Consider the following 11,301-nt stretch of genomic DNA (forward strand, 5'->3'; position numbering starts at 1 on the left):
ACCTCTTAATTCTACAAAGAATTATATGTTTGATGCTCACTCCTGGTTTTTATGATTGAAACTCATTCTCTACTGGATTTCTCATAAAGGGCTGCAATATTCCCTAATAATAATTATTTCCCAGGCTTTTGTATAATAGCAATTTGAAAATTAGTTTTCTAAATGCAAAATTCTTGGTTCACATTTTTTTTCCTGGAGACATTCTATTTTCTTCTGATGCTGAAAATCTAATTTTATTTCCCTTAGAAGTTACTTTCTCTATTGACATAGTTGCCCAAATAATTTAAAAAATTTTTTTTTCCTTTAAGATCAAGTAATTTTACCAATGTCTTTCATTTAAGGTCAATAGTCTCAGTCATGTGATATGCTCTTTCAAAATGTAGTTTCAAATGCTTTTTAAAATTTCAGTGAAGTTTTTTTGTGTTGCAAGTTTTAGAATAGTTCTGTTCTTTATTTTTTTTTATTGGTTATTCAAAACACTACAAAGATTGCAGAATCACATCGGTTACACATCCACATTTTTACATAATAACATAATAGTAACTGTTGTATTCTGCTACCTTTCCTATCCTCTACTATCCCCTCTCCCCTCCCCTCCCATCTTCTCTCTCTACCCCATCTACTGTAATTCATTTCTCTCCTTATTTTTTTCCCATTCCCCTCACAAACTCTTATATGTAATTTTGTATAACAATGAGGGTCTCCTTCCATTTCCAAGCAATTTCCCTTTTCTCTCCCTTTCCCTCCCACTTCATGACTCTGCTTAATGTTAATCTTTTCCTCCTGCTCTTCCTCCCTGCTCTGTTCTTGGTTGCTCTCATTATATCAAAGAAGACATTTGGCATTTGTTTTTTAGGGATTGGCTAGCTTCACTTAGCATAATCTGCTCTAGTGCCATCCATTTCCCTGCAAATTCCATGATTTTGTCATTTCTTAGTGCTGCGTAGTACTCCATTGTGTATAAATGCCACATTTTTTTTATCCATTCATCTATTGAGGGGCATCGGGGTTGGTTCCACAGTCTAGCTATTGAGAATTGTGCTGCTATGAACATCGATGTGGCAGTATCCCTGTAGTACGCTCTTTTGAGGTCTTCAGGGAATAGTCCGAGAAGGGCAATAGCTGGGTCAAATGGTGGTTCCATTCCCAGCTTTCCCAGGAATCTCCATACTGCTTTCCATATTGGCCTCACCATTTTGTTCTTTTATTTTGGTTTGCTTTGTAAGAGGACTCCTGTTTTCCATATGTTGGATCTTTGTCATTGCTCTTCAACGTTTATTATTTTTCTCAAATATTTTATATATCTTCCATTGTTTCTTTTTTTTTGTTTTTAATATGTTCCTCCTTTCTATCTTTTATTTGTCCCAAACATATTATCTATTTTTTAGTTGTAAGTGGACATAATATATTTTTATTTATTCCTTCTCTATTCCTTTTAGTTTTTTGTTTGGGGTTTTGGTTTTGTTGTCCTGGGTGTCTTTTAGTCTTCATATTGCATTGATTTCTTCATTTATTTATACATTTCTTTCCGGAGTTCTGTCACCTCATTTCTGAGTTTTTCTAGTTATAATAGATGTTGTGATTTTATTTATCATTTGCTTAATATTCTTGTTTATTTTGGAATAAGTAATTATGGTTTTTATCTGTTTCCTGGTCAAGTCTTATTGTTATATTTTTATATGCATAGGAATGAAATTTGGCTCTTTTTTTACAATAATTTAGTATGAAATTTAGCTTTGCTTCTTTTCTTTTGTTCATTTTTGTGAGAAATTATTTTTCCTGAGTTTTAAAAAGGAGATATGGCTCAAGGTAGCATTTCAAACTTGGAAGAGGTCCCTCCTCTTTTATTTTCATGTAGTTTTAAAATATATAGCAGCTTGCTTTATGAGATTTTTGCAATTCAACTACCCTTCCCAATTTTTATCCAGATATTCTCTTTCCTCCATTTTTATCTCTGTCCTGCTCAGTTTTAGTTCCATTACTCGCAGTTTCTCCTCAGTGTGAGGCCATATCCTGGAAGGTCAGCTTTAGCCTAGACTGCTCCTATCCCTTCCAATCTTAAACAGACCCTTGCATATAGTCAATTGGAACAGGCCCTAAATTCCCAGTTTCAGCTACTGTCTCAAGTTAGTTGAGTTTTCCAACAAATATCTGCTGGCTGTTTGAAGGAATTCCTAATCTCAGATTCATCAGATGTATTGTTTTCTTCCTCTGTTTCTTTCTGCACAGGGGCTGAGACCAGGTGAGACTTCTGGCTGCCAGTAGTTTGTCCTCACCAACTTGTATTTATGAGTTACTGGGGATACCTTGTATCTACTGTATTAGTCTGTTCAGGCTACCATACAACATACCACTTAAAGGATGTCTTAAATAATGGTCCCTTATTTTCTCACAGCTCTGGAGGCTGGGTCAAATTCCAGCAGGGTTCAGTTTCAGATGAGGATTTTCTTCCCCTCGCACATAGCCACTTTCTCACTGTATTCTAACACAACCTTTCCCCAGTGTGTGCAATTGGAAAGGGAGAGATAGAGAAAGAAAAACCTCCTTCTCTCTTTATAAGGCTATCAATTCTATTGGATAAGGATCCTCCTCATGGCCTCATTTGATCTTTTTTTAAGTTAGTGCATTACAGTTATATATAATGTTGGACTTTGTTTTGACGTAATTCTTTTAATTTCTAATACCTTTATTTTTATTACTTTATTTTTAAAAATTTTTTTTAGTTGTTGATAAAACTTTTTGTTTGTTTGTTTGTTTGTTTATATGCTGTGCTGAGAATCGAAGCCACTGCCTCACACATGCCAGGCAAGTGCACTACTACTGAACCACAGCCCCAGACGTTTATTAATTTATTTTTATGGGGCACTGAGGATTGAACCCAGTGCTTCATACATGCTAGGCAAGTGCTCTACCACTGAGCTACAACCACAACTTCTCATGTAATCTTTCTTTTTTAATATTTTTATAGTTATAGGTGGACATATTATATTTTTATTTATTTATTTTTATGTGGTGCTGAGGTTCAAACCCATCCCCTCACACTTGTGAGGCAAGCACTCTACCACTGAACTACTACCCTAGCCCTCATGTAATCCCAATTACCTCCTAAAAATCCTATCTCCAGCTGGTCACTGGGGCATATGCCTGTAATCCCAGTGGCTCAGGAGGCTGAAGCAAGAGCTCAGCCAGCCTCAGCAAAAGTGAGGTGCTAAGCAATTCAGTGATACCCTGTCTCTGAATAAAACACAAAATAGGGCCAGAAATGTGGCTCAGTGGCAGAGTGCCCCTTAGTTCATTCCCTGGTACCCCCTCAAAAAAATTCTATCTCCAAATCTCATTTAAAGTTACATTCAGGATTCAACAAATTAATTTTGGAGGGGGGCATACAATTCAGATCATAACACTTAGTTTTGTTACATTGTCCATTGTTTTTTTTTTAATGGAAAGGTATATATATATATATATATATGTGTGTGTGTGTGTGTGTGTGTGTGTGTGTATCTCCAACTGAGCTATATCCCTAGCCCATGGATTTTTGATTTTTGACAACTAGCTGCCCTTTTCCTAAAGGGAATGTAGGGAGATGAAAAATGTATGTCATTCAACATGTTACTGAAATAAATCAGTTATTAAAAGACAAATACTATATGTGTCCATTCATATGAGATAACTACAATAGTTAAAGTTACAAAGACAGAAAGTAAAATGGATGCTGCCTGGGCCTGGCAACAGGAGGTAATGGGAAGTTATTGTTTAATGGGACAGAGTTTTAGTTTGGGAAAATGAAAAAAATTCTAGAGATGGATGATGGCAATAGTTGTACAACATTGTAAAGGTGTTAATGCCACCAAATATTAGTTCTACATTATATATATACCCATAATTTTGAAAAGAGACATATAAGAGACAATGAAAAAGTTTGAAGGATTCCACTCAACAATCACTGCTCTGGAACTCCACCAGTCCTTCACTTGATTGGGGTCTATTCTAAGAATGGAAATTATTGTAAAATACAAAGATATGTCTTGCTACATCCATGGGTCTCTTTCTTCTCCTGAAGCAGAAATAAAAATGGATAAAGAAGAGATGACTACTTTTATGGATGAAATTTTATTTTACAAATGTTCAAATGCTTGTTCTGTGCAAGGCCTTTATGCTTAGAGCTGTGAGAATGTGGAAATGAAGCAGATACAAGAAATTCACAGTCCTGAAGGGGACAGGTCTATGCATGAGTTTTTCTATGCATAATTTTTTAAACAAAGTTTTAACTTTATTTTACATATTTATATGTAAAACTTTCAAGAAACTGTCTGAAGCCAACATAATGTTCATAGCACATCTGAAAATGAACTTCAGGTAGTCAACATTCATAAAATGTTGAAAACTTATTATTAGGGAAAGCTACAACTTCACAAGGAGGCAGGCATATATTTTGACTTGTGTAGCACTGTCATTTACAGATCTTAAAACTATAGTGAAGGATGAAGTAGTCAATGCAAAGTATTGCTCCAACTGAAAAACCTCTAAATAAGTAAAAATAAAGTTAAAACCACCTTCTGATCAACCATGGTTTATGATGGTATAAATACAGTACATTTTTTATAACAACATTTTGTTAAAATGCCTAATATTAAGTACACACATAAAAAATAAATTAAAAAACAAAGGAAGATCACTGAACATGAAGCTTCAGGCATCATCCATGACTGACACTGCAGTTTGTCTGCCTCTGAGCCACTTTCAGCAACAGCACTTCAAAGCATAGAGGCAAAGTCAACTGCCGCTCCACTGGGCTCTGGCTGATGGTTCCTCACTTTGCAGACATCTTCTCTGCCATATGCTTCTGCTGATTTTCAGCATGTCTGGTCAAGACTTTGATGTCCACCAGCATGGTATCTTGCTCTGTATTCAGCTTGTCTTGGATGAGGAGCAACTGCACCAACTCTTCATTCGAGCTTTTGATCTGGGAGTGGAGATCATTGACTTATCACCTGCAGCTGGTCAGGGTCATGCCACGAAGGTCGTGATCTTCAGGTTCCTCTTTATCAAGCACTCCCTGCTATGAGGCAGGTGAGGCAGGATATTGGCCATGGGAAACTTCTTCCTGTTCTGTTTCTCCACCTCCACTTGCATTTTGTCCATGGGCTTGGCCAAGATGAGGGCCATCTTGGCTTCAGCCTGCAATTTTTTCTGCCTTGTTTGGAAGTCCACATCATCCCAAGTCTTGGACTCTAGGAGTGTCTCTATGGGAATAGAAAGAGCTCTGTTTGCTCATATGGGATGAGGATGTGTCCCATCTTGCTGTTGTTATCACTGTCATTGACAAGCAAATATGCAGGTTTGTCCCACTCTGGAGTCCAGAGGAGAGTTTGGACTTGCCGCTCCTTCTGCAGCTGGTGTAAATTCCCGGGCCATCATTGAAGCAGCTTCCAAACACCAGCTTGTCTGATAGACTCTGGATTTTCTTTTCCTGGTACGGGCATCTTAGTACGCAGACCCATGGTTGTTTAGCGCAGCCCACAGCAGGCATGGGGCCTCCATGAATAATTTTTCATATAAGCAAAAATATGGAGCTTTCCCTCTTCTGTACCCCTAAAGCACCCTGTGCTTCTTTCTCTCAGTTATTGTATGTGTTCATTATCTTGTCACTATTCACTTCTCTTTCTCTAACATTGTGATAGATTATGTTGATGGCCCAATTCATCACCTTCCTGCAGTGGAGGCCTTTATCACATAACCTGGCAGTTTCCCTCCCATTAAGAGTGGAACAGCCTGCACCATGCCTAGCTTCTACCATGTAACCAACTTTGACAAATGGAATATTAGTCGATATGACAGAAGCAGAGGCTTGAAATGGACTTGAACATTGGAACTCCCCTTTTGCTCTTCTGCTATTACATGGGAACAGGTCAGACATGTTGCAGAGCTCAATCTCTTGAGTTGTCCCTGTTAAGCCAGTCTAAGCTAGTTGTCTGCCAGACCACCTATAGTTATAAGAGCAAGCCCAGCCATGGGAAGTGTACAAATTCTAATAGCACTACTCGATGGAGTTTCAGAGTGAACACGTATATAATCACTACCCAGATTAAAAATAAAAACCTTAACAACACCTCTGAAGCCCCTCTCCTGCTGCTCCCAATCATAACCACTCTTCCCCCAAAGGTAAACATTACCCTGACTTCTAACACCATAAATTAGTTTTGTCTGTTTTTAAACTTCTTCTAAATACCCTATACATATAATCTTTTGTGTCTGGCTTCTTTCATTAGAAATTATGTTAACGAGGTTCATGCAGGTTGCTGTGAATAACAGTAGTTCCTTCACTTTCATTGCATTTTAGAACACCACAATATGGATATAACACAGTGTATTTTTAATGCTAGTGTTCATGCATATTTGGGTTATTTTCCATTTAAAGCTTCTAAGAATAATGAATATTTTTGCACATGTCTTTTGGTGAGCATGTGTACACATTACTGTTGTTAAATTTAGTACTTAGGAATGGAATTGCTGGGATATAGTATCAATGTAGGTTCAGTATTAGATTGCCAAACAGACTTCCCAGTAGCTATACTACACTCCCACCAGAATTAGAAAAGAGTCTCAGTTTCTCTACATCCTTGCCAACATTTGGTATTATTAGTCTGATAAAGTAATTCCAATGATTATTAAGTAGCATCTCAGTTTGGTTTTCAATGACATATTTCTTATGACAAATGAGCATGAGTAAATTTTCATATGAACATTTGGACATCCTCTTTTATGGATGAAATGTCTGTTAAAGTAAGATTCAAGCTTGCCTTCTACTCTCAGACCAGAGGGCAGCAAGTCGTGTCATGAAGCTCACAGCAAGAGATGCTAAGATGAAAAGGAATTTTGCACCAGCTGAAACCCAGCCTTACCAAAACCAGGAATGACACACACAATGGGATTCCAGCATAAAACGCTGATCTCTCTGAGGCCTCATACTAATACCCAAGAAATAGGTGATGGGTTGGGCATGTGGCAATGTGGGGGGTCTCCAAGAGAAATTCATCATCTGTTTCCTCACAGACTCACAAGTTGTCAGATATCTTGAAAACACCAGGACTTCTATGGTCCTCAGCCACACAGGCTTGGAAAAGAGTTTTTGCATATGCAGTGAATCAGAAATCAACATCAACACCAGAATGCTAATGTATTGATTCATGCTATCTACCATAGCTGCCAGGCATCACAGTCTCTGCTTAGGACACTCTCTCCCTTTAGGAAAACAGCAATGGAAACCAAATATAATCAGCAGACTTCAATAGAGAGCCAAGCACCAGCACAGAAGAAAAGACAAGAAAGATAAGGAGTGTGCTTCCAAGACCCTCATGGTAAAGATGAACCTGTCACTGCAACTGGATAGGAATATGACCTTGGACCAGGGCTCCCCCTTCCCCAGCATGCCCAGATGAACACTGCCAATGTCACCTCAGAGACTCCTATTTTCTGTGTTTCCAGCAGTAACTAATCTCCAGTCTCATGGACTCTTTCTTTAGCCATCCTAGAGAACATTTGCTGGTTGTCTTCTTATCATCATTTTCCCCATCTCACTATCTGGAGGTCACTGATCTCTTTTCAACAGACAATATTTTCCTTTTGGGGATCAAGCCATGTAGCTCCTGGAATGATTTCTTCCTAGCTCTAAATTTGAAACTCACTACATGGGTGAATCCAGTCAGCACAGTCCCTCCTCTAAGGCCAGTGACGGGTTCAGCTTGTTAGCCACAAATGCTGGGATCCTGATCCTCTGTATTGTTTATTGGGCATGAATCCCTGCAAGCTATTGGTGAACTATTCAGAGACTCAGTCTCAGACTATTCTGACATCATGGAGTAAGGCAGGGTGGACAACTGGAGAGAATAAGGATTACTGGTGATTTCAGTAAGTCCTGGATCAAATTGGCACAATCTCTGGACTTTTCAGTGATTTAAGTCAAGAAATTTCTTTTCGGCCTGGGGATGTGGCTCAAGCCGAAGCGCGCTCGCCTGGCATGCATGCGGCCCGGGTTCGATCCTCAGCACCACATACAAACAAAGATGTTGTGTCCGCCGAAAAACTAAAATAAATAAATAAATATTAAAATTAAAAAAAAAAAAAGAAAAAAAGAAATTTCTTTTCTTGATTGGGCACAGCCATGCATGCTCTGGTGACTCAGGAGGCTTAAGCAGGAGGATCACAGTTTTAAGGCCAGCCCCGCAACTTAGTGAGACCCCTCAGCAACTTAGGGAAACTGTCCCCCCCCAAAAAAAAGATGGGCCATGTAGCTCAGTGGCAAAATGCCCCTGGGTTCAATCTCCAGTACCAAAGAAAAAAAAAATTTTTCTGTGTACCAGTTTGTATTTTCTGACAAACCTAGTTGACTATTCAACATCTGTTCTTTTCTTACTTATAGAAACCCCATTCTATTCATAGTTCAAAAATATTCATCTCCCCACACTCCCCTGGAGTTAAGGATGACATTGTGGTCAACAAGATGGAAGTGAAAGTTACTAGCTAGTGCTTCTGAAATAGCTATTGACTACCCAATTTAAAAATGTTGGGGCCTGGAGTTGTGGCTCAGTGGTAGAGTGCTCGCCTAGCGTGCATGAGGCACTGGGTTCAATCCTCAGCACCACATAAAAATAAATAAAGATATTGTGTCCACCTAAAACTTAAGAATAAATATTTTAAAAAAATAAAAAATAAAATAAAATAAAATAAAAATGTTAAAAAGAGAATAGACTCACCAGGCGCAGCGGTGCATGCCTGTGATCCCAGCAGCTTGGAGGCTGAGGCAGGAGGATTATGAGTTCAAAGCCAGCCTCAGCAACTTAGCGAGAACCTGAGCAATGTAGAGAGACCCTGTCCCAAAATAAAAAATAAAAATAAGTCGGGGGTTGGGCTGGGGTTTTGGCTCATGGGTTAGGGTTGTGGCTCAGTGGTGGAACACTCGCCTAGCATGTGCAGACCCTGGGTTCAATCTTCAGCACCACATAAAAATAAATAAAGTAAAGGTATTGCGTCCATCTACAACTAAAAAATAAATATTTATAAAAAAGAGGGGGGGCAGACTCAACTCTTACATGCATTCTGCTTTTCTTCATCCCTTCTTTCTGCCTGCAGAGCAGACACCATGCCTGAAACAATGAGAATTATTTGTCATCATGAAGCCAAAAGACACACACTGAGGATGGCAGTAGGTAAAAAGATCCTGATTCCTTCAACTGCTGCTCCAGCCCCGGACTGCCTGTCCCAGACTCCTTATAATATATATATTAAAAAAAAATAGAGTAAAGCCAAAAAATTGGTTAAGCCACTTTGATGGATTTCTGTTAAATGCCGCCAAATACAATCCCATCAAACAGAGAACTTAGCACACTGAAGTGGAGGGCTCTATGTCATATCACCTGAAATGTGAACTTTGTTGAGTGGTAGAGATGGGACTTTGGGCAGTAAGAGCAAAGAGACTACAGGACTGGAATACTGATAACCTTATTATGCAGGTGAAATATTTGATCAATCTGCTATTTTTATGAGAAACACGTCACATGTCAACCAAGTCTGTAGTATTAGGGGAAGTGACCGAAATAATGCAGAATGTTGGTATGTGCTGATGACTTTGTTCCACTTTGAATTAATTCCTGAAAGAGACCAATTGAACCAGAATTATCCAGGCTGAAGGAGAAAGGGAATGAAATACCACTTCATTAAAGACAGCACTCTCTGCCATGGCCTGCAAATCTACTTTGAGCATTTCATTATTTGGAGATCCATTGCTACTGTGCTCCAAACAGGAATGGTGGTTGCACTGACAAGCTATACCTTGAAAGAAGATAAGACTGGTGTCCCAGGCCTTCCTAATCACGTTCCTTTAAAAATTCACCTCTCATTAGAGGAAATGGGCTCTGCAAAGTGATCTTCAACTAGAGTTTGTTCTTTCAAATTATCTCAAGTCAGTAAACATAAAGTCAAAGGTTAGAGGGATAGACAGAGCACAGAGACCAATAGGAAATAGAGGAGGATGTTCAGGCTTAAAAGACTATAGCTATATAGGCTTTTTGGCTATGATTATTCACACACAGAAGCAACCAGAGGCAAATATACTAGGAGTCTATAATACTTTTGAGGGAATCATATTACCAAAAGTAAAAAATTTAAAACCTAGCTAGCAAAAGCTGTTAATTTTTCACATATCAGAAGGGGTATATCCTCTCCCAAGTTTACCTCAGATATAGCTAAAGAGAATGATGAACCAAACAAGATAAGACTCAGGACACTGAGTACAAGAGGAAACAGAGTTCCTCGTACAGAGTAGGTTGGCTGAGTAAGGAAATTAATCCCTGTCTGCAAGGGAGCATAGGTCACTCATGTCTAGCAGAATCTGACACTTGCTGTAGACTTGATATTTGCTAGAGATTTGAAGTGCTTTAAACAAGGATTTCTCCCTTCCTTCCCTTTCCCATAGAAGTTTCCCATAGAAGTTCCTTTTCCACTCTTGTCTGAGACATGTTGGGGGATGATAACTTGCCTTTTAGCTTATAGATTATAGACTATGAGGATTGACATCAGGATTCAATGAAGAAAATGATGCATCAACTAAAGATTCTAGTTTTTGAGATGGATATAGTGTCTGGAGACTCTGGGTTCTGAGATGGATATAGTGTCTAGATGAAACTTCTGAACTATCTTTCTCAGAGAGTTCCATGCATGTACAGATGAAAGGCCAAAAGAATAAACCAGGCTATCACAACTTTCTTTCTATCCAATGATTCCTTCTCTTCTCCTCATTCTCCTTCTTCTTCCTCTTCTCTGGGGTTGGAACCTAACAGTGCTTAACCACTGAGACACAACCTCAGCCTATTTTATTTTTTATTTTGAGACAGGGCCTCAGTAAATTGCTGAGGCTAGCTTTGAACTTGTGATCCTCCTGCCCTAGCCCCCTGAGACACTTGGATTACAGGTATATGGAGCACCCAGCTATTCTTTTCTTCTTCATTGCTAGAATCCTGAATTCATCAGTGTAAGAAAAGTGCCCAGATAAAAGATTGCAAGCTCCCAAATCCCTTGCAACTGGGGTGACCATCAGTTTTCCAGTCAATGAGAAACAAACGAAGCCATGCCTGGAATATCTGAAAAACTTCAGTTTCTGGCATAAAGGTCACTTACTCTCTCCTTTCTACTTCTTTTCCCACAAGAACCAGATGAAAACATGTATCTTCAGGAAATAATGAAGGACATCTGAAATGGTGAATACGTGAATACACATTAAAAACTATAGTAGTCCTCTCTTATCCA

General features: G+C 38.8%; 1 pseudogene; it reads right to left on the bottom strand.

Moving 5' to 3' along the window:
- Nucleotides 1-4,810: 4,810 nt before the first annotated feature.
- Nucleotides 4,811-5,275, bottom strand: LOC143394152 (schwannomin-interacting protein 1 pseudogene; annotated as a pseudogene).
- Nucleotides 5,276-11,301: the final 6,026 nt, after the last annotated feature.

The sequence above is a fragment of the Callospermophilus lateralis genome, chromosome 3 (genome assembly GCF_048772815.1).
Source record: "Callospermophilus lateralis isolate mCalLat2 chromosome 3, mCalLat2.hap1, whole genome shotgun sequence".
NCBI lineage: Eukaryota > Metazoa > Chordata > Mammalia > Rodentia > Sciuridae > Callospermophilus > Callospermophilus lateralis.